Source organism: Pangasianodon hypophthalmus, chromosome 17 (genome assembly GCF_027358585.1).
Source record: "Pangasianodon hypophthalmus isolate fPanHyp1 chromosome 17, fPanHyp1.pri, whole genome shotgun sequence".
Taxonomy (NCBI): Eukaryota; Metazoa; Chordata; class Actinopteri; order Siluriformes; family Pangasiidae; genus Pangasianodon; species Pangasianodon hypophthalmus.
In genome coordinates this window covers 18177556-18202022 of record NC_069726.1, presented here as the reverse complement: position 1 = coordinate 18202022, position 24467 = coordinate 18177556, and the positions used below count along the sequence as shown (strand labels likewise).

General features: G+C 36.6%; 1 protein-coding gene across 1 annotated transcript in view; it reads left to right on the top strand.

Annotated features, from left to right (window-relative positions):
* The first annotated feature begins 53 nt into the window (after positions 1 to 53).
* cntfr (ciliary neurotrophic factor receptor) overlaps positions 54 to 24467 on the top strand; it is a 198018-nt gene continuing 173604 nt past the window's right edge. Inside the window, exon 1 of the mRNA XM_034312931.2 lies at positions 54 to 363. The gene's annotated coding sequence lies outside the window, so the exon portion shown is untranslated. The remainder of the gene's footprint in view (positions 364 to 24467) is intronic.

Below are 24467 nucleotides of genomic sequence, written 5' to 3'. Positions count from 1 at the left end.
TAAAAAAGGACTCTCAGTGTTACTCAGTGTTTCTGCCTGTTTTGGTTTTTGTTTTGAGCACAGCCTACTTCACATTTACAGAGTTAGTGTTGTGTTTATGTGGATTTGCCTAGGGTTAGGGTTAGGGTTGCCTGACCAGATGCCTTCCTCAGATTTAGGAGTATTGTCTAGCCCTTCAGTTTGTCTGCCTCATTAAAAATAATAATAAATAAATAAATAAAAAACAAAACAGTAAACCTGCATTTGTATCTGAACATCTGTCTACTACATACCTCCAAGAGTTCCTAGGTGTTGAAGCTATGAAGCCACGCTGTCCAACTACGCTCACCAGAGACAAGCGCACATAAGAAGCAACTGCAACTGGTATGTCAATAACTAAGAAATTTCCCTGATATTAAGAGAGAGAGAGAGTAAAAACAAATTCATATCTGAAACTTTGTCAGGTTTAACTAACTTCTGTTTTCATTGCCAAAGACATACTGTAAACCCTTATTGTATTAATTATTAATTTGATTCTATTGGTTTATTCATCGGGGACACGATGACTTAGTGGTTAGCACGTTTGCCTCGCACTTCCAAGGTTGGGGGTTTGAATCCTTCCTCCTCCCTGTGTGCACAGAGTTTGCATGTTCTCTGCGAGCTTTGGGGTTTCCTTCAGGTACTCTCTTTTCCTCCCAAAGACATGCGTTGTTGGATGATTGGCATTTCCAAATCATCCGTAGTGTGTGAATATGTGTGCGATTGTGCCCTCTGATGGGTTGGCACCCTCTCTAGGGTGTCCCCTGCCTGTACCCAGGGTTCACTGGGATAGACGCCAGGCTCCCCCTGCAACCCTGTGAGGGATAAGCAGTATGGAGAATGAATGAATGGATGGATGGATGGATGGTTTATTCATTTTTAGCCATTCAGGTACTAATTGATGAGCTTTGCACAGGAGTGGGTCCTACCTCATTTCTCAGAACCACATCTGCAGTATTAATAAGAGATGTGTCCTTTGTATCAATCTAACTGATGAACACGCTTACATTGCTGGAAATTACCTTCTGTACTTTCTACATTAAATCACAAGAAAATATAAATCAGACATTTTAAAAGGACCATGATACTGCATGACAAGCATGCAACTGAGTATTTTAGCTTCGAGCTGTTTTAGATTTGTAGTGCTAATAAATTAGAAGACTGGAGGCAATTTCACTGGATGCCAAAGCGCACAGCATATGTGCAATTTTTTATACCACAGCACTATTTTATTATGTATTCTGATTATTTTATTTCTGACTACTGCAAGGCAAATCACAGATTTTTATTAATGCACTTGTTGTAACATGTTTCTATGGTAACCGCTCATTCACAGAGACTTGTATGGTGGACGATCTATATAATCTAAGCCTAATAATAAAAAAGATTAAAACTGTATTCTTAGGTAACAACAAATGTTATAATTGATATGATGACATTTGCTGTAAGGAAACTTTTAACATTTATTGAAGGAGTCTCCAGTGTCAGTGCTTAGTAAATGTCAATAAGAGCTCAAGACAGATGACTTTGCACTTTGAATTTTCCAGTTTTTCAGTAACATGACATGCTGACAAACAAGTAACTTGTTTCATGGACATTCCACAACATTAAACATAACTGTAAATGGATAAAATGTACATGTTCTTTAGTTAATAAAGAGATTGTAATAATTGGCAAATTGCTGTGATTTGAGAGGAATAAAACACTAAGAGGTGTGTGGTTATTGAAACATAATCAACTTCAGTTTGTCAAGAGTAAGTTTGCTACATCACATTGATTATTTTCCTATAACAGCACATCCCCAAGTGTTTTAATCCTCACTTAATGATGAGATATACAGAAGCTTTTTGTTCAGATCTTGTAGGTATGTCTATCCATTACATTCAATCTTACAGTAAGCCAATGGAATTGTACTTTATTATAATAATAACTGACTGATATGAAACTGGGGGTTTATTTAAGGAAAAATAACGCTTTTGAATTGCAGTCATTTTGCACTGTTATTGTGTTTATATTTATATTTAGGTTTATGTCTTTGTTGATTGAATGGTTATATTTTGGTAGCAATATAGTTCTCCTTTATTGTATGCCATTTTAATAGTTCTGTATGTCTGTGTGTTTGTGTTGTAAGAGTCGGGCAAGGGTTAAGCATCTGTCATTCTGAATATAACTGCACTAAAAGCGTTCCCCTGTTGCATTATTGACACAATTCATTCATTCTGCAACTTTACTAACTCATGGAACACACTGTAACTATCAGACTAACTCCTACATTATTATTCAACCGTAAAATGTACTTGGCTTGGAACTATGCCATATTCTAATGAAGCAAAAGAAGAAAAACAAACAAACAAACTGATCAATTTTGCTCCTGAGTACACACGTGGTACTATTCACAACTGGCGTAGAAGAAACGTGACGCATAATTCAGAAAGCTGTCTTCTGCGTTTCACACAGCAGGGCTGATCTGCCGACATGGGACCTGAAATTTACATGTCAAAGAATGTTTATACAGGTTGGGGTGTGACATTGTGCTGCGTCCACAGACGGTTGTGTTTTACTTTACAGCTCTGGGGCCCAAAGTAGTGTGGAAACTCTCAAAGACTCTCTCAGGACAGATAGACAGTAGCTGTTAATATTAATTATTAGTGTAGCATTGGAAAAAAGGGGCCAGGTGAAGTCTGAAACCAAAATATATTTAAATTGTGGTTGTTGAACAGTGGAAAGAATTTGCACTATACTGTAGCTTGCGTCATAAATTTCAAGAAACAGCTGGAAACTCAGCTCTTCTCTTTAGTTTTTGTTTGTTTATTTTTGCTTTCTTGGCTATGCTGCTAGCTTCGGACATGATTGATCATTCGTGTTCCTCCCACTTACATACTCCATATTACTCTACTATTATTATCCAATATAGATAAAATATAATCACAGCCCTCTCATTTCAGTAGACATTTCATAATCAGAAAATGGTACATAATCTTTATTACTTGGTTTTAACACAGCAGTTGATTGCAGATCCATGCCAGTCGATGATTGTTTGAAGTCTGTTACCCAGAATCACTAGCCTACACTGGATGTCTTCCAGATTTGCAATGCAGTCATTATTTTCAATCCTGAATGTTTCAGAAGCTTTTTTGCCTTCCATTTTGTTTTCAGTTTGCTCAGTGAGGTTGGGATGACTGGGATGAGGTTGGGATGAGGTTGGGTGACTGACTTGGCCAGTCTGGAACCTTCCACTTTTAGGAAGCACTAACTTTTGATTTGACTGAGTGTGTGTCTGTGTATTTGTGTGTGCTCCTTTTGCCTTGTTGCTTTCTTTGAAGTCATAGATGACATGTCATAACCTTGAAATGATAAAATTATATATAACAATTTACTATTTAATGAATGGCAAAGTAATTGGAAGCAATTTTTTTAGGAACTGGACATGTTTATTTATAAAGACACTAGACTTTTTTTTAGGATTGATTTTATTATATATTTTATTATACTTTATACTTTATTATATGTACAATGTACTGTGATTTTTGTGTGAAAGTTACTTGACTCTGATAAGGGGGTTATACAGCTTATATATACACAGCAATTTAAGTGTGAAGTGAACTGAATAACAATTAGGCTTTCATATTCTTACACCCACACACATACATTGACCTTACTATCCTTGTGAAGACCTTCCATTGACATAATTATTAATGCAACTAATTAATGTTATGCCCAGGGGCCTAGGTTCCTTAACCTTAGCAACCAAAAGGAAACCTCTTGGATCTTTTAGTCTTTTTTTTTTTAGGGAGAAAAGCAGTTTTCCTTATGGGGGCCAGCCATATGTCTCCACCAGGTCATAAATGTCAGATATTTTATTCTTTCTGGAGACATTTGGTCCCCATCAAGATACTATAAAAACATGCACATACAGATAAACCCCAAAACACTAAGAATTAATATTATTAACAGGAAAAACATGTAAGTGATTGAGCTTTTGCTAGTTATTATTCTCTGTGCAGATAACAGTGTATATTAGTCGGTGGAAATACAGTACAATCTGTGTGTAACTGGAGGATTACACTGCTTTCACACTAGCAAGCAACATGTTGCTTGTAGTTTATCTCTTGCGAGTGTGCAGCGAGCGCTACTTTGCTAGCTTGTGGGCGTCTACCATCCGTTCAAAGTTTTTAGCTCGGCTGAGAAAAGGTAGTGGCCAAAATGTAGCCTACAGCAAACATTTATAGTGTATTTAAAATTAATTCTTATATTTTAATAAAGTAAAAAACGTGTGAAAATTGGTTGTTTAATGTACATAGGCTTTGTATTAGCTTTGTTAGCAGATTACCAGTGCAAGCTAACTTTATTAGCTACATACACTCACCAGAGGTGCCGCACTAGGCCTATATATCTATAGATCTTCTTACTAGTTAACCACAAACTAAATAACGCATTAATCAGTGTGAAAATTGGTTGTTTGATTTATGTTATGCTACAGGCTTCGTGTTAGCTCTGCTTCTTTCTTTCTTTCCCAAGATTTATTTTTCTTTGTATTGTACACAATGAAAGGTTGTACAGGATAAGATAAAAACATAGTTATACATTTTAATTTTTAATTTTTTTTAGTCAAGCAGTACATAGTAACTAATTGCAGATTGAAACTAAAGTTGTGACGGGGGAACACGCACCAGACAATTGATCCAAGGAATCATTTAAGCCAATCATTTGGACTTGTTGATCTACTGCATCATGGTAATTTGCACAAATTCACTTTGTATTGAGATATAAAGCACAGGTAAGCCTCAGGAACATGAAAGCCGGGTTACAGTTTGATGAAAGTAGCATGAAAAAAGTCTGAGCTCTGGGACTTATGGGCAGATGTGACAAAGCTGTATCAAAGTGATGGAAAGAAGAACGTGTGGGGGGAAAAAAAAAATAAACTTCTCACCTCATCGGTAAAACACGCTGCCATGGGCATCCATGGCTGTCAGTCTTGTCATTTATTGATGATGTGACTGCAGGCAGAAACAGCCAGATATCTGAAGTGGATAGAAGCAAGTTAACCCCTTAAAATCTCAGGAACCTGTTGTGGAACCATTAACGAGTAATTTAAAGCCCCAAAAAAGTGGTTCTTGGCTGTCCAAATTCCCACCAGGCTTCATTTCACTTACTCCAGACAAGACTGAAGGTTGAAATCCTTGAAAACAAGCAGGAACTAAAAGCAACTGCATTGCACACAGCCTGGCAGAACATCTCCATGGAAGACACCCAGCATATGGTGATTATTATGGTTCACAGACTTCAGGCAGTCAACAACTAGCAACTAATTAAACCAAGTAATAAATATTATGTTCCTTTTCCCAATTACTAAATGTGCCCATGAAATAGGACTGTTTATAAAAAGAAGCCTGTGGTTATATTTCATCTGATATAAAATTACAGCTGGCATTATGCATTTTAATCTCACAGTGACTGTGCAATTATGCAAAGCCTGCACTATATAAAAAGAAATGAGGTCTTTGCTTCATATAGTAGAAGATGCAAAACAAACAAACAACAACAATCATCATCATCAACCTGGGCATTTAAGTGATTTAAAAAAAAAAAAAAACCTAAGTAATAATAAACTAAACTAAGCTGTAGTTAAAGGAGTAAAAATGATTTTTTTGGTTATCTTGGGTGTTTAAGGGGTTAATTTGGTAAAAAAAAAAAAAAAAAAAAAAATTGATCCTGGGCCTTAAAGTGGTGAAAATGATTTTAAAACAATGTAACCTGGGTGTTTAAGGGTTAAAATGATCGAATACAATGTATCCTAGGAATTTAAGAGATTAAAATGATAAAAACAAACAATAAATGGGAGTTTAAAGGGTTAAAATGATCAAACAAATTGATCCTGGGAGGTTAAATGGTTTTAAAATAGTGTGTTTTTATGGGTAAAAATTATGAAAAAAGGGATCCTGGAAGGTTTAGTGGTTAAAATGATTGGGGGGGAATCCTGGGAGTTTTAGAGATGATGTTTAAAAATAGATCCTGGTCATTTAAACTGTTAAATTATTATAGAAATGGAGTAGATTAAGGGATTAAGATGATGAAAAAAATAGAGCAAGAGATTTTAAGGCATTAAAATAGAAAAAAAGAACTGCATCCTGGGAGTTTAAGGGGTTAAAATGATTTTTAAAAACACATCATGTGAATTTATGAGGTTAATTTTTTTGGCTCTCTCGACCTTCTCCACGCAGGTTTTTCTTGTTTAGTCTTGTTCTGCAATGGTCAGGAGGCATTAAATTATCACAAGGATAACATTGCTATATCTTACTTCTCAAATTAATTAAATTAATGAATCTCACAGTAAAAGCTTCGCATGTTTAAATTACACGTCTAAGTAAGCAATATTAATTAAAAATTTAATCATAGAAGTGAGTCTGATGGTGTATTTGCACGACTTTTGTGACTTTGCCGAGATTAAAATGGAAAAGGTCTCACAGTGCATTGGAGCAATGAAATTAAACTCGTGTTTGACAAATTCATTTAGCCTCCAGAAGTACACAGCAGCGGCCCTGTATAAATGTATATCTGCAGAAATCTGCACAAGTGTTTAATGTTTTAATAATGCATAATGTCACTGCGCATCTATCTATCTATTTATCTATCTATCTGTAGGTTCTTTTTTTATTAATCTTTCAAACGATTTCGCAAAAGATAAGCCACTTTCCTGGTAAAGATTTTGGAACATATATAGGGTGGTAAAGCAGCTTACTGTCGGTTCTTCATAATGTTTCTGGACATAAAATCTGAAACACTTTATACAGACTGCAATCATACTTACCCCACAAACTAGGATGAGCAAGATTCACTCAATCACGAGTATTATTGAATTCATTCATTCAATCGTGAGTTTGATCTGAGTGATTTTATAGCCATAATGAGCCCTTTTCACACTTCCACACTTCCAGGTTTTTGCTTCTGGAAGTAGCATTGACGAGTACAATTCAGGAGGCAAACAAACTGCTACAGCAGTGAGTAGAAATGGTTCGCTGTCTCAACAAAGCTAATCTGTCTCTCTGTCCAACTACATTTAACACTAAACAAACAAAAAACACTCATGATTCTCACTGCAAATGTTAACTTGTTTCTAAATTATCTAATAATACACCTCGATAAGGTTAGCAAAAGTAAGTTTTACTTTACGTTAAGTTTTACTAACTCTTTTACCTTTCCACAATTTTATCATTGTGCAGTGCGATTAAAGGAACTATGGTAAATCTGAAATAATACATTCACAATATCAATTAACTACATACACTCACCATCCACTTTATTAGGAACACCTGCACATTCATGCAGTTATCTAATCAACCAACCATGTAACAGCAGTGCAATGCAAAAAAAAAAAAAATCACACAAGGGCTTCATGTTCACATTAAACATCAGAATGAAGAAAAAGGGTGATCTTTGTGACTTTAACCGTGGCATGGTTGTTGGTAGCAGATAGGCTGGTTTGGGATCCTGGGATTTTCACACACACAACAGTCCTAGAGTTTACACAGAATGGTGCCAAAACCAAAAAACACCCTCTGTGCAGTGGGTCTGCACACACCTTTTTGATGAGAGAGATCAGAGGAGAATGACCAGACTGGTCTGAGCTGACAGGAAGCTGATAGTAACTCAAATAAACATAACCGTGCTGTGCAGAAAAGCATCTCAGAATGAACAACACACCAAACCTTGAGGTGGATGAGCTACAAGAGCAGAAGACCACATCGGGTTCCACTCCTGTAAGACAAAAATAGGAATCTGAGGCTATCATGGGTACAGGCTCATTGAAACGGGGCAGTTGAAGCCAGTTGAGGATCACCTGGTCTTTTTCCAGTCTTTTTCCAGTCTTCAACTGTCCAGTCTGGGTGAGCCTGTGTCCGTGATAGCCTCAAGATAAACCCAAGTATTTCATTTTACCTCTTACTGTTGGAAATGGTTGTAAATGTGTTGGATTTTTTTTAAGATAAAGATAAAAATTATGCCAATAAGAATATATCAATAAATCCGAAAGTTATACTTCAGTGAACAGAATATTGGGGTCTCAGTGTTGTTCCTCTAAACCAATGAGAAGGCGGCAGTTCAGGCACAGCAGACTGATAAGCTACAAACATAGACAGTGTCATTCTCTGCTTTATAAACAGAGATCTGTGAAGATGAAAATAGCATGGCAGCACAGTGAATATGGCAAATGAGCCAATATCTTTCATGCCATCTTTGTGAGGGAAAAGCAGCACAGACTGATATTACTCTTGTCATAGATTGGAAGGTTTTGTATTTTTCATGCATTAGATGAAAACGCTTAGCCATATTTAAAATTCTAAGAGCTAAACACTGCCACACTTTATAATGATGACTTCCATCCACACTGACATCCTACCAGAAAAAAAATAATAATTTGGCAAATGAAACAGCTGTAGCATGTGTTACTACTACAGGCTTTCCTGAACTGAAATATGTTCCTCTTTAACATGGATCTTAATCAGAAGTAATGTTCTAGCATTATAAAGTCTGTTTTTCCCCAAAAATTACAACAAAGAAAATTGAATTTTCTTTGAAAATGAAAGAAATTAAGATTTCATTCCAATTCCACTGAAAAATGCCCTGTTTACTTCTACTTTTGTAACAAATCTAAAAAACTGTTATTGACAAGTTGTAAAGAATTATAAGTTAACAATAGGAAATGAGTTTTCACACTGATTAAAAAGTTACTTAGGGCATTTAAACACAAGCCTCACAAGACTCCTGGGCAAAAAAAATGGGCCATGCACAAAATGGTAAATATTAAGCTTTTAATGGTCTTAACAATAAATCCTTGGTCAGAAAATTAGCAGGAATTAAACAAATGCACTCCTGAGAGCCCCTGTGCTACAATTTGCTGGTTTTCTTTTGCTGCAGTGAATTGTTTGGGGGAAAAGCTAGAAACAGGGAAATTCACTTCTATAGTCTTCTTGTACACAAAGCTAGAATCATGATAATCATTAAAATGTTTGATTCACTAACACGCATCTGGGTGTACAAAATTTTCCAAAAATATCTTCTGGGATGTTTTTTTTTCTTAAAAGATTAGTTATCTTTGGTTATTATTATTTGGTTATCTGCCACACCTGATGCACAAGGGCCACAAGGCTTAAATATTTAAAGAAATCAAATGGAAAAGCTCCCATACTAACTTCCTTTATCTGTTTGTTCAATTCATGCTAATTTCCTGACCAATGATTTGTTGTTAAGACCATTAAAAGCTTAATATTTTGCCATTTTGGCCCATTTTTTTTTTTTGCCCAGGAGTGTATATAGAAAACTTTGTCTGTTGTCATCTGTGTAAGTAGGTGCTCTTCTTTGTTTTGATGATGTATCGCTTCAACATTTTGACAGACGGTATCTGATTTTCTGCTCCTGTCCATTTCTCACACAAACTCCAAAAACTTGACCATTTAGACATCTTTTGGTACACTGACTGTTTTTACTGTTGTTTCATGAACTGCCTGCTTTTCCAACATGATCTATGCAGGCAGACGCCAAGGCAAGGTTAGAAGTAGTCTAAATAAAAACATTCCCATGTTGTTTTGGTAAAATATTGTTGCATCAGTGAGGAAGAAGCTTGAGCAGGAACTTGCTCTTTTATTGGCAAACACACACAAGGCACGAACATTAGGATTGGTGGTTCTCCGCAGAACTTAACTAGCCCATAGAGACCAGTGGGGGGAAACAAAACCCACCAGTCTCCACAAACGTAAAACATACTGGCACAGACAAAACAACACAACAAAATCCTACAGTAAAATCCAACATTAAACAATAACAATTAACGTAACAAAAAAGACACTAAAAAGAATTTAGTAGCAATGGGCGCTCATGGATGTGCAAATTAGTATTTGCGTTACCAAAATTTTTTAAAGTAGACATGGCAATGTATGTTATTGGCAGAACGACATTATCAGTTTAGGCTGTTTTCTAGAATTTACTGACATATGACTGATTTTCCCAGGTCTCTTCAAATATATGGTAGCAGCATTATTATTGGCTAAATTGCAGTTATGGCCATCTACTTTTGTAAAACTGCAGGCTTACCATGTCCTCAAGGTGGACTGAACCTGGCACTCTTGCTTAAAAGAAACAAGGAATCTTTGAGAGCAGGTTGCATGGCTGTGCACACTTGTGGAATGCAAATCATTGGACCTTAGATTACCCCAAAATGTGACCTTTTACGGTAAAAAAAAAACAGAAGCTTATTTGTGCCATCTGTTTGTATGCCGTGGTTTACCAGAAGTGCGAAATGTGCTATGCATGGCATGGGCTGATTACATAGTGTAGATGACTCCCTGGTGAACGAAGCCCGGATTGTGGTTGAGAGTCTGTGACGGTGCCAATGCCACACACCTTGTGCCATAGATTTACAGCTAAATGCAAAAGTTTGCACACCCTTAGCAATAAGTGAAGAAGACAAAAACTTAATGTCTATCAACAAGACATTTGCTGTTAGGTTTCATGGTACCATCATTATCAGTATAGAAGTATATCAGTATATAAGTAACAGTCACAAGTTATAGTGGAAAAAAAAAAAATAAAATGACAGTTCAAAAGGTTAAATAAATCAGTTCAAAAGTTTGTACTCCCTAGTCTGAATGTGATAATATTATCTAATAACTAGCATGCTCACTCTTTTCCTTTATACCTGCCTCCGATCTTTTTCATATCCTCTGAGAAGCTCTTGTATACTTTCAGTTGTAATATTTACCCTCCTACACCTTCTTTCTGACATTTGCTTTAAGCGCCAGGTTGCTCCACCAATCTTGTATAATACCATATATGATTATAATACTTCAGATTATGTCTGGAGGTGATGCCATGATCATGGCAAGAATTTTGACTTCTTGCTTTTGGTTCTTTTCAAACTATTTACTGCATTATGTTTGGTTTGTCTTATTGCAGGATGCCTGCACATTTCATTTTTAACTTCTTGAAACTTATTTGAGATTCCTTTGTGTTTCTATTAACCTGTGCACCAAAACAACCCACATAACCTAGAAAAAAAGCACACTAGACTACTAGATCACTGTACATCTAAAATCCAACCTTTAATGAATTGAATGACAGACAAGACTATGCCCCAGGCAGCTGTACTACATTTAATATTTGCTTTATCAACATATGGCAACCTTTCATATTGTCATCTATGGAATATGTAATTTTTTTTAGAGGCATAGATACGTTTTAAATTAGAAGCCCATTTCTATTTCTCTGATCCAGAAACCATGAGGGTGTACAAACTTTTGTACTAACATGTTAATGCTGTATATAATCCTAACTAGAAAATGCCTAAAGGAATTACTTATGTTAATTAGTTTTCATAACAAAGATCTATACAGGACCGAGGCTAGCATGTTCACTGGAACCAAGGCACAGATAAATGATCATGTCTGAGGAGGATTGTAGACTTAGATCAAGAATAATCTTGTTTTTAATTCAATCAGAGGGAAATCTGCATCATAATTAAATTTTTTTCCTTCATGGTCAGCCCTCCCTTAGGAACAGGCTAAATATTAAAAGTTAAAAACGGCATCTTAAACACAGAGGGGTGTTTTTCAAAGGCCAACGGAAACCAACCTTTTCATTTGGTTCCTCAGAAATGCAGCTCTATACCAACTCCTTAAGCCCCGTGCAGTTAAAAACTGTGCTGTCATTAAATGTAATGATACACTCAAATGAAGAATTGTGGCAAGTTTCAGTTTTATGCCACACAGTAATTTCAAATGGAGCTGTATTATTACATTGGCCTCTATATATAAAAATGGATTTAGAATAAACTTAAATAGCTGTTTAATCATTTCTTGTACTTGACTCTCTGAAAGCTCACTAAAGGAAGTACAAGGGATATGAATGAGTAAGTGCATATTACAATGTAATATTTCCTATATCACTTTCTGCCATAATTACTATACCACTATCATTTTTTAAAATGATTTTATGTCTACGTAGGAGAATTATATTACTGAGTAATTTGGACTAAAGACCTCTCCCTGAGACTCAGTGCACTTAGGAAGGACAATAGACTATGGTGCTTTCATTAACAACAAACTTACATTTGAAACCTATGCAAAAGGAGCTAAAATGTATTATCCATTATGGCCAGACTACACAGAGACGTGGAACATAGTTCGCTGTTCAGAAATGTAATTTGCGGTGTAGGACAGCCCAGTATGACAGATGGTTTGTCTTCAGCAAATCACATAATCATTCTATATACAGTAAAACAACTACAGTACACCTGCTTATGGGAATGTTTTCTTGGCACACATTGGGCCCCTTAATACCAATCAATCAACATTTGAATGCCACAGCCTATCTGAGTATTGTTGCTAATCCCTTATGCAGCCATTATATTTGCAGGAACATGGTAACTTTCCACTGGGTACACATCCTCACTAAAAAACGAAGTATGATGTGTTCTTTTTTTTTTGACGAAATATTGGTAAAGCAAGTCAAAAGTCAAAGCTAAAAGTCCCAAACTTTCATTTTGTCAGCCACTCCTGCCGTGAAGACGTGATCTCCTGTGGAACACTAAGGCCAAGGCCAGTATGCCACCCTCATCCATCAAAAGAATTGCACTGCCTCCACCTTGTAGTTGTCCCAGTGTACTTTTAGCTGAGATAGCATCAGCGCTAACCCTCTCAGACATGCACTCACTTTGTCTCTGGAACACTCTGCTTTTCAGAAAGCCAGCCTCTACTCGGTGAGGCATCTCACATTTTAGTGCTGGTTCACAGCAGGAATGCATGTCTGGGTCACGGAGAGGAAGAATGGACCACTGAGCTCTAGGAAGCTCTTTGTGTTGGACGTTAATGGTCAGGGAAAAATGGCTTGGAAAAGCCTGATATGACCTCAGTGAGGTCTTCTGCTCAGAAGAAAAATGTTTCTTTTATATTGTATCTCTTTATATTCTCCAGAAAAATATGCATGCAGCTATAATGTAGCTACTGCAGATGTATGCAATTGTACACATCTTATGAAACAGAATTTTTTCCCAATAACTTTCAGATGATGTTAACACTAGCTACCTGACCACTAGCATGCTAACTAACATTATTTAATAATAGCTAACTACAAGTGGATATTTCAGATAATGCTAGCTAACAGATGTTAAAAACAAGCAAAAAAATTTAAAACCATGCCTCTTGTGTTCAAACAGTGCAACTGCATTACATGAGTTATTAAAAGAATGCTGATTTTCACTGTGTGAATCGCACATTTCTTACGATGCACATCATCACGTTTTTGCATCTCAGAGCTTCGTGTCATGATGTATCGTTACACCTCTAATATATATTGAGATCATAAAACACTTTAATACTTCTGATGGCAACTGCTTGCACCAGAACTTTATCAATAATTTTTTAAACTGTATTGAGCCCAACCACCTAAATATTGTTGCATTTTATTTTATTTTTTTTGTATTTTGTATATGTTTTGTATATGACATATAATTCCAATTAAGTCCATTTCATTTCCAGGTTGCAACATTACAAAATGTGCAAAAGGGGGTGAATACTTATGCAAGGTACCCTACTACATATTGTGGTCAGTAGTGACAACATTCACTACAGTTTCTCTAACGTCTTAGATATCTTTTTGTTGTTACCAAACTACAGATATTTTATTGCATAGTAGGATCAGAAAAGCACATTCAGGTTACCTGACTGTGAGGAATATATTATTTCTTCCTGTTGTTGCTGGGACTTATCGGGGTTTTGTAGGAAAAATAAGAAGAACACTTGAATCTCGATGAAAGGTATTTAACTGTAATAACACGTATACAAGGTGTAGAATTTGCTGAATGCTTTCATGTGTCTGTTCTTGCAATTACCTGATTCTAATGTGACTCTATGACCTTGAAAAGCCCCCCCCCTCAAAAAGGGTAATTTTTAAAGTTTTATACCAGTTTTGAATTCTCATATCTGATTGATCAGGATTGTTTACTATAACAGTGGCTCGGACTGTACTTCCAAGGCAGGTAAAAAGGCAGGTTTTGTTGCAGGTTTATATTAACAAATACAGGTTTATATTAATGGGCTTGTTATAATATGCTATAGTTTCTATAGTAACAGCTCATTTACAGGGAATTGTATGGTGGACGTTCCACATAATCTAAGAATAAAAATAAAAAACAGATTGTTTTTAAAGTGAAAAACTAAGTTTTCTGTAAGGAGACTTTTATTTATCATTTTTGGAAGGAGTCTCCAATGTTAGCACTTTATAACGGTTTTCCACCACAGGAAAGTCTTCAGGATTTTGTGGTTTCTGGTTTCTTGGTAACATGACAAGCTGCGATTTTTGTTCTATTCAGGAGAGAAAATTAGAGAGGCTGGTGAGGACATGACTGTTTCTACTGTATGCTATAATGTAAGTGCTAACTTGTCTTGCACTCATTCCACAGCATTAAAAGTAAACTGTTTAACTTTACATTGTGAGTCCTAAACTAGTCATAATGTACTCTTTTCCAAATTTGAGGCCAAATTTAAGTAATAATTAAGTAAATTTACACAAATTGTGTAGGCTTTTTTAAACTGCTTTTCATCACTTTCTAGACAAACTTTATAATTTAATGGAAATATATGGGTATTTGAGAGACACATAACTGTTACTATAAAAATTCAATATTTCAGTTAAATTTTACATGAGAAGGGTATCTATCTCAGTTCAATTTGGCATTGCCTTGGGATTTGCTTTGTACAGCTTCAAATGCCGAACAAAATTTGAAGTTTTTGTATGGATTTTGCGTCTGATATTCTTATACCACAGGTTCTAAATATCGCAACCCTCTTATTGTTGCAAACAACACAATCTTTGGGAGCATGGTGATCGCAAAGTGTCTCTGCTGTCAGGGATTCAATGGCCTTACAACTTTGTCGTTGTTTAGTGCAAGTTGTTTGGCTGTCTGAATGGTTGATTGTTGACCTTGGAAATGAAGACTGATACTGATTTGCTGAAAATTAATTGCTTGTTGGGAAGAAGAACAGTTGATTCACTGCACATATTTAAATGTATAATTTTGAAACTTTGGTTTTGAAAACGTAATAAGCCTTTCCATGTCAAAGGGCTCGAGTCCAACTGAAGTCACGAGTCATCGATGTTAAAGTGAATGTTGAGTCACAAGTCTTCTTGTCGAAAGGCAGCAAATTTGTGGCTCGAGTCCAAGTCATGTGACTCGAGTTCACAACACTGGTAAAAATGAAGAAATTACCAATCGTCATTGTTGATAACTCAGTATAGTATAAGAACAATAAAACCCTTCATGATGTGCTGTGATTGGAAAATAATCAACTTCTAGATGATAACATTAATCTGCTTTGAGTCTGGCTGCATCACACCACACCGTCATTAAATATTTTACTCTAACAGCATGCTCTGCTGTATTTTATTCCTTAGATAATATCAATGAGTTTTTATTATTCATTATATTTCTTTTTTATTTATTATAGAACAGAGTGTTGTGTTCTTTGTAAAAGGTTTCATTAACTCTAACAGAGATGTTTGTTTACGTCTAAATTAATACACTCCATATTTAGTAACACAGTAAACACATCACAGTGGCATTATGCATTTCTTCAATTCCAGGCCTGACTTCAAGTTCTAAGTGTTTTTTTTTCTAGGTCACCAAATTGAATTTAAACACATGCCACATCGTATTAGAAATTTAATTTGAACTCCCCTTTATACTTTTAGTTTAATTACCTTTCTAAATAACTCACACCCTGATAAAGACACACACAACTCTTTCTTTCCACCATGGCTAATTTTAAATTCCATCCTTTTGTTGTGCATTTTTATTGAAGAGCATTTTCTCCAGGCCTGAGATAGCAGCTCTGTGTCCTCTTCAGAAATGGGAAACACAAGATCTGCTATTCAAAAGATTTGGTGTGAAATATATATGAAGATGGGCTTCATTTCAGAAATCGACTGCAACATTTTGAAGTGCTAAAAACGTCCGCCGCTCGGCTTCAATTAAAACCAGATGACTTGCCGCAGCAGTGACCGCAGCACACCCGAGCTGGAACCGCCACTTACTTTTCCTCATAGACTCGTACAACCTCTAACCTTAAACTTTCCTAAATTGGAGAATTAAAGAGCGGTCGCATTATTCCGACGCATTAAAATTATGTTCCAGTGCGTCCTCGAAATGAGTCACCTTTTATGACCACTGCTAAACACATGCTGCTGAGGTCGTAAAACACGTTTAGTGCTGGATTGCACATAAATCAGATCCTTATTGAGGCTTTGAAAATGTGTGTTTGGGCCACTGAGACATCCACCCTTTCCTCCGTTGACTAATTCCCTTCCCTCAATGAAATTTCCTCCCTTTTGGTCTTTTAGACTCACACTGCAAACTGGTAACACTGAGGGGAAAAAAATAAAAACAAAAAAAAAAAACTTCATCCAGGGGAATTAAAGCAGCCCAAATATTGATGCTCACTAAATGCATGTCAGAGAAAACCGAGATTGAGTTCATATGGTGTGCGAGCCGCAGGGTGGAAACGCAATCTGCTAATGAAATGTAGCCTGTACTGCAACTTCTACACTCTCTCTGTCTGTCTGTTTCTCACTCTCTTTCTCTTTCTGTATCTTTTTCTCTCTGTCTGTCTGTCTCTTTGTGTCTGTCTCTCTCCCTCTCTTTCTTCTGTCTCTTTTTTCTGTCTGTCTGTTTCTGTCTGTTTTTTGTTTCTCTTTATCTTGTTCCCTGTCCCTCTCTGTCCATCTATCTCTCAGTCTTTCTTGTGCTCTCTCTCTCTCTCTCCTTCCCTCTTTCTCTGTCTGGCTGTCGGTCTTACCCTCTCTATCTCTTGCTTTCTGTCTCATTCTCCCTTTATCTCTCTGTGGGTCTTTCTCTCTGTGTCTCTCTCACTTTCTCTCTCTTACTGTCTTTCTCCTGCTCTCTCTGTGTCTCTCTGTCTCTCTTTGTCCCTTTTTGTCTGTCTGTCTGTCTGTCTCTCTCTCTCTCTCTGTGTGTGTGTGTGCGTGTGTGTGTGTTGGGGTTGGGTCTGTGTTTTATCTGTGACCAACCTTTAAATATTTTCAGACGTCTCTCTTGTTTAACCCCCACCCCCCTCTCACGGTGGGACTTTGCCACGGAATGTGTGAAGCTCAGAAGTTGCGGTTAGGCCACTACAAACACACACACAGACACACACACACACACAAACACCCCTGTCTTCAACACTACACATCTTCTACCCTTGTCCACTTTTGATGTTGTTTGTGGTCTTTAATGCGGCTCATCTGGATGAATTGTCTACTTCCACTGTATCGTCTCATACCAAACAATAAGCCAGACACAATATTTCAGACAATGTAAAGCCACACATTGTTATCATCATGATCATCAGGAAGTATAGTGACTTCTTTCTTTGTTACACTTTTAGTAAATAGAAGGACACACTTAAAACTAATACAGCATTATCTGAAACGGAGTCAAGGATATGGTGACCTTGCGAACTACTGAAGAGAGAAATATTAGCAAAAGAGATGTTGAGATGTGTGTGTGTGTGTGTGTGTGTGTGTGTTGTGCTGAGTGATATTTCTCCAGCCCCGGTGCCAAAATTGCAGTTTGAATGTAACCTGTAATTAAATTTCACCTTTACAAGCTTTTGGTGATGAAAAATAATCACAGAAAAATGCAGTATGTCAATATTAGCTGAAAAGAGGTTGCGCTCTGTAAAAGGCAACATCCACTCCGAGCTCAGCCCATATTCATTTTAAAGGACATGTGCAAAACATTGTGGCAGTACGGGAGAAGGTTTGAGGCTAGAGATTACTGAAAACCAAACATTCCTGTCCTCCCACAGGAGAGCTACGTGTTTCACATTGGATTATTCAAAACCGGTGGCGTATCTCATGTAATTCCTGTTACATGGCATTTTCAGCAAATTTTTTCCAGCCTAGTTTACGAAGACGTCATCTCAATCTAAATCCCGAGGCCTGCTTTTCTTCCAAACTGCCAAATGTTGACCCTCTCTGGCTGTAAATGTCAGCATATGTGACTTGTTATTTTCTGCCTTCTAATTGGGATTGGTTAATACACAGTATTATGTGTAAAGACAATTAACTGCAGCACAATACAAAAGCAGCTGAATGTTTTATTGGTCTTGACGTAAGTAGCAAACTCAGACAAATGTTTATATTTAGCTGTTAAAGATAACATGACCTCATAATTTCAAAGTTGGAGCAATTTTCATGAATCAAGTTGGATAACAGGATTAAGCTTCAGAGTGGTGACCTTTGAAACAAAACCTTGAATTCATAGGAATTGCTTATTAGATCAGGTTCATCTTTAGTAGTTTGTAAAAGAAGGGCTTTTCTTAGAAAAGCCCAGTGTCATGGTTTCCCCCTTTGCATTGTGGTTCCCATGGTAATAAACACCATGTTTGTTTTGGTTCCTGCACTAGTCCTGTCTCCTCCCCTGTCCTATCATTGGATTGTTGCCTGACTGTGTTCACCTTTTCAGTGTTTACTTCTTATTATTTTGTCTATTTTGCCTTGTTTTGTCATTGTATCATTGCAAAGTCTTACCATATATTTTCGCAGGAAGCGTTTTTTTCCCAAGCTTTGTTTTCTTGTCTCCGCATTCCTTCTGGTTTTCTATGAAAGGAAAAAAGAGACATGAAAATGTGAAGAATGTGTGCTGATTGACTAGATAGTTGATATCTGATGAGCCTGGAATTCAAAGAACTGATATCTAGTCAATCACTAGAACACATTCTTCAAATCTTTGTCTCTTTTTTTTTTTTTTTTTAAACTTTCTTTGGATGTCCCTGGGTAGTGTGGATGCTTAACTTATTAACTTTAGAAGAAACAGCCTTTATTTTGTCACACATACATTATAGAAGAGTGAAATTATTTTCTTTGCATATCCCAGCTTGTTAGGAAGCTGGGGTCAGAGTTCAGGGTCAGCCATGATACAGAACCCCCGGAGAAGAGAGGGTTAAGGGCCTTGCTCAAGGGCCCAACTGGGGCAGCCTGGAGGTGCTGAGGCTTCAACCCCGACCTTCTGATCAGTAACTCAGAGCCTTAACCGTTGAGCCACTACTGCCCTACAATTTAACTTATTATTACTTATTATTAACTTATTTAACTTAATAACTATTTAACTTAAGTGTTTTTTTTTCATTGTGAATTTATATCTGAAAAATCTGAATTGCTGAATCTGAATTTCCAAGCACTGAAAAAAAACATACCATACAGTAGTTTCTTGATTTTATTATAACATATGAATTTTAAAATCTGAATCTCTGAAATAGAAATAAATCGACTTTGAATTTAGACATGGACGTTCATTCAAAACAAATACATGCAAATTTGTGTTTGCGTATATATATAATCTCCTATTTTTTAGTATAAAAATTTGTTATAGATTTCATGTCAGTACAAAAAGTTTTTAGTATTCCAGCACAAAATTAAACGTTACAGAAAAATGTTTGTATGACAGCAAAGAAAGCAGCATATTAAATAAGAGACCACTTTTCAGACAGAAAGTGTAATGAAGGCAAGTGCGACAATCAGAGTCATCAGAAGAACTGTGACTGGTTCTGCAAGCTGCTCAGTAAAACTTACCCGCTCATTTCCTTATAAAACTGCTCAAACTGTCCGAGACTACTCATTTTTTTAAAGCAATGTGTCATCATATCAGATATTGACTTTGTTTCAATTAATACTGTTTTTTGCCCTTTATAGTTTTTTAAAATGTAGAAACATTTAATTTCATTATTTTTGAAGGGATATTTGCTCTGATATATATATACAATACTCATGATATGATACAATACTCAAGGAACAGACTGAAAAAAATAGTAATTATTTCATTATTATAAGTAAATATTTAGTAGGAACAATTTTCTTTATTTGCTGGTCTATAGTAAGAAGATCATCATATAATCTGACAAGAACATGCTATCGCAGAGTCTGTTATGCAGTTCAGTCCAATCTTTTTTGGGATTTCATACAGTGTGACAAGTAATAATTTTAAAAGACTGCTGAAATTGCACCAGTCTAAAACTCTTTCACCTGCCTGTGCTTTGACCCCTGTTATGAACTCTGGTCATGATTTTTGAATTTGCCCAAATAAAGCACATACCGAATTTATGCACTTGCGTTCTCCCTCTACTCGGCGCATGTTACAAGTGGGCTGACATTTGATTTATTCCTTGCAAAGCTGCAGTTGGACATTATCATTTATCAAGGGAATGGTGGTCAAGCATTACAACCGCTTGGGAATTTCATCTATCTACAGATATCAAACCTTCCAGTCCACCTGTAAGCCTTTTAAAACCTTTCTACCTCCCGTCATGTTTCAGAGTGAGGCTGGGTCTGCATGAGAATGAAGTGGAGATTATTGCAGAGGCAATGTGCAACATGCGCAGTACACACAACTCCTCTATTATGTATTGGCCCAGACTTTTTGTTATTGCATCTAAGCGGGCTTTCAAAGAAATTTGGAAATAGACTTCAAAGTGTCTGTTAGAAGGACAGAAGATGAAACATGTACTAGCTCCTAGATAATGGCCTTGCTTTTGAATAATGCCCATGCCTTGCTCTTTTTTCCAGTCCCAATAAATTACTGACATGAATCTGTGCACTGAAAAAAAAAGGAACAGAACAGACCCTCCAGGACAGTGTCAATACAGAGCTAGTACACGTGTACACTCCTGGGCAAAAAAAAATGGGCCAAGCCCAAAATGGCAAATATTAAGCTTTTAATGGTCTTAACAATAAATCATTGGTTAGAAAATTAGTAAGAATTAAACAAATGCACTCCTGAGAGCTACTGTGCCATCATTTGCTTGTCTTCTTGTACACAAAGGTAAAATCATGATAATAATTAAAATGTTTGATGTAAAATTTAAACTGACACATGTCTGGGTACACAAAATTTTCCAAAAATATCTTCTGGGATGTTTTTTTTTTTCTTAAAAAATTAGTCATTATGTGGTTATCTGCCCCTCAAGGGCCACAAGGCTTAAACATTTAAAGAAATCAAAGGAAAATCTTTCCCAGACTAAGTTCCTTTATCTATTTGTTTAATTCTTGCTAACTTTCTGACCAATGATTTGTTGTTAAGACCATTAAAAGCTTAGTATTTTGCCAATTGGGCAATTTGCTATTTAATATTTTGCTCCTTTTTTTTTTTTTTTTTTCCACGGGAGTGGATTTGTGGAAAAACTTCAGTCAAACCTGTGAAGTATAGTATAGAAGCAGGGACCCTCACATCTTGTTTAGAGAAATTTCTCTACATTCATTCATTACACAAATCAATGCTGGTGCTGCAATAATTACTCAACAGTAGCCTTGTCATTTTCTTCCTCTTCCATTTCCATCAACTGTGCTTATCCAAACGCAAAGGTCACAGACTGATCACTCAAGTGTCATAGAATAAACACTAATATATCCAGCAAACAAGTCGATGGAGTTGCTGGAGACTTTCCCGTAATTAGTCTCTCATTCTCATTACCTATGGATGAACCATTCAAACATCCTGTCTAATGAGTTCCAAAAGGTGGATCATTGTTTGTTTCACTGTTGTCTGAGATTCCTCCCTCCCCAAATTGTATTCACAGCAGAGTGAATACGTCTGAGAATACGTCTAACATCACAATGTTTGCGGTGTTATGATTCCAGTGAGTCCAAATTCCATGTTCCCTTAGATCGTGTACTGTGCTTCAGGGCAAATTATTAATTTAACAAACACTGTTGCTTGTAGGAAGTGTGGTTAAAACAGTTAAAACAGATAACAATTTCTCCAGTAATGAATATAGCAAAGTTAAATTACAATAATCGAATAAGATAAGTAAACACAGTAATAAATATCGGCACATTAAATTCAAAAGACAAAATAATAAAGTGGGATATTCATCATAAAAGACTGCTTATATTACAAGTCTAATAAACATTTATGTGCTTTTCTGAAAAAGTAGCTTTGTCTTTGTCTGGAATTAGGACAGGCTACAGGGAATTTAAAAAAATGCATTTTTCCCAAGCATGCTGTTAGGTGAGTGGTTAGGGTCCTAGCATATTATTTCATGAAAACTGCAAAGGCTACAGCAAACAGAAAGTGGAAGATTGCCCTAAATCCTTAAGGTTTGGTGTATATCAGCGCTTTGGCTCCCTGGTAAGTTACAATGCTGATGGCTGACGAGCGTTGGATAGTGTGTGCCAAATCCATCTAATAAGAATACCATACACTAGCACTAATACCACGAACACATCCTTCTTGCTGATTCAAAAGAAATCACTGCAAAGTTTAGAAGTCTGTATCTGCATACAGTATATGAGACTCTACTTTGTAGTAGAGAGCGCAGGATTCAAAAATGCATCTAGGGCAAAAGCGAGCTAATTGACTCAGCATAACTAGCTTACAGCAGAATGCAAAAAGCAAAGAGAGTCACACCAGTGAAAGCTTAGCCAGAAAGCTAATGCTGAATTAGCCATATTTAATTTTATTACATTCTAAAGCACAGCTAGCTTTTGTTTTATTTGCTTGTTATATGCTGCTAAGAGTCAAACAGGGCTAAGGCACGTATTAAAGTAATGCTTATTTTTTGCTGTACCGAAAAAATATATCAAGACACCTCTGTATCGTATCGTTACACGCCTAGCATTTTGTTGTCTATTGTCCAGTGTTATGGCACAACTGTTCCCAATATAATTCCTCATGCAGAATTTGCCACTAGATTGCAGACTGGGCTGTTATTAAAACTGTCTCTAACAGTTTTAATGAACCAGGCGAGATGATAAAGAAATTAAATCTCTCGACACACAGTTTTGTGGTGAAACTTTGTAATGATGTAATGTGGCTGAAACACAATGTGCATTTCTCTCTGTATTAAAGTCACCCAAAATTTGTTTTGAAGTGCATTTTCTTTCTATATTGAGAAATAAATTGCTTAGCATGGCATTTAAACGGAAAAGAAAATGTCATTAGACAACAACAAAGGTGCAGAAGCACAGAAACATGCCTACACTTTTGCCCCCATCAACAAATCCCAATGCTCTGAATATGCAAACTGAAAGTGCTCCCAAAACTGATGAACTGGTTTAATGACCACAAGTCATGTTAGATGAATGTTTCCGCAAACATATTAGAGCAAACTGTCGCTCTGATGTGGGAGTAATGTTACATTAAAGATGTGAGTGAATTGCTTGTTCCGTAGATTAGCTAACATTTATTTACTCACTGCGGTCCATTCTGGACCCTACGCAGGCCACGTCCACGGCAGCCATTTCTGTCGTTTAAACTGGAGTGATGAAATGCATTTGCTTCAAAGGGACCTTGAAAATGGTTGCAGTTTGTGCTGTTTTATGCAGGGTGAAAAATAACCTTGGCAACAAGCTAGCATAAACGTAGATCAAGTGCATGTAAGAAACATTATATTTAGTTAAATTATTTAACAAAAATAAGCATTTTGATATACAGTTTTCATGTTTCTATTGCTACTATATCTATGTATGCAGTAGCCCCCTCTAGTGGCAGCTGGATAGCATCTTAGATACAACAGTAGTTTAATTCATTCATTCATTCATCGATTCATTCATTAATCATGGACGCCAATCCATTGCAGTGCACCATACACATTCCACACACTCATTCGCGTCTAGGGGCAATTTAGAGCTGCTAACCCACTGGACACGTTTCTGGGAAGTGGGAGGAAATCGGGAAACCCAGAGGAAACCTATACAGACACAGGGAAGACATGAGAAACTCCACACAAGCTCAGGTCCGAACCCAAGAGCTGTGAGGCAGCAACACTTCCCACTGCGCTGTAGACTAGCTTATGTGGCTAAATGATGTATGGTTGCTAAATGATAATTAACTTTAGTACGCCAGCTAGCTGTTACACCTGCCTACTAAGGTTTCTGTTTGGTTAAAATGTTGCCTGAAGGATGGAACTCCTTCATAATCATTAGCATTTTATTTTACAAATCTACATTCTTTCAGTCTGGCAGAACTATCATAGTATGTCTGAGAGCCACAACTCAGAGAGAGCCCTCAGCTGGCACCACTCAACACTGTTACTGTTACAGCGCAACAATATAGCAGTATGCTCTGAGAATGACTCGCCTAATATACCGTGTTTTTATAGTAATTTCTGAGAAGGGGAATTTGTACATTTGGCACCCGTACAAACATAAAAAGGAGCATAAGGAGAAAAAGAGACAAAAAACTCACAGCAACAGCCTGAGAGCAATATAAGGACAACCTCTTTGTAGTATGGTACCCCATTAGCATCTACCTCAGAATTAGCAATAGTTAGCTGTTAAGGTACCTGCTAGTTAGCAATCACAGCTACAGTTTACAAGGCTTTTGATCTTTTAGCTTTTTTTAAATACTTATTTTAAGCTCATATTAGCCATTTATTTTATTTATTTGTGATTTCGCATAGCACAAA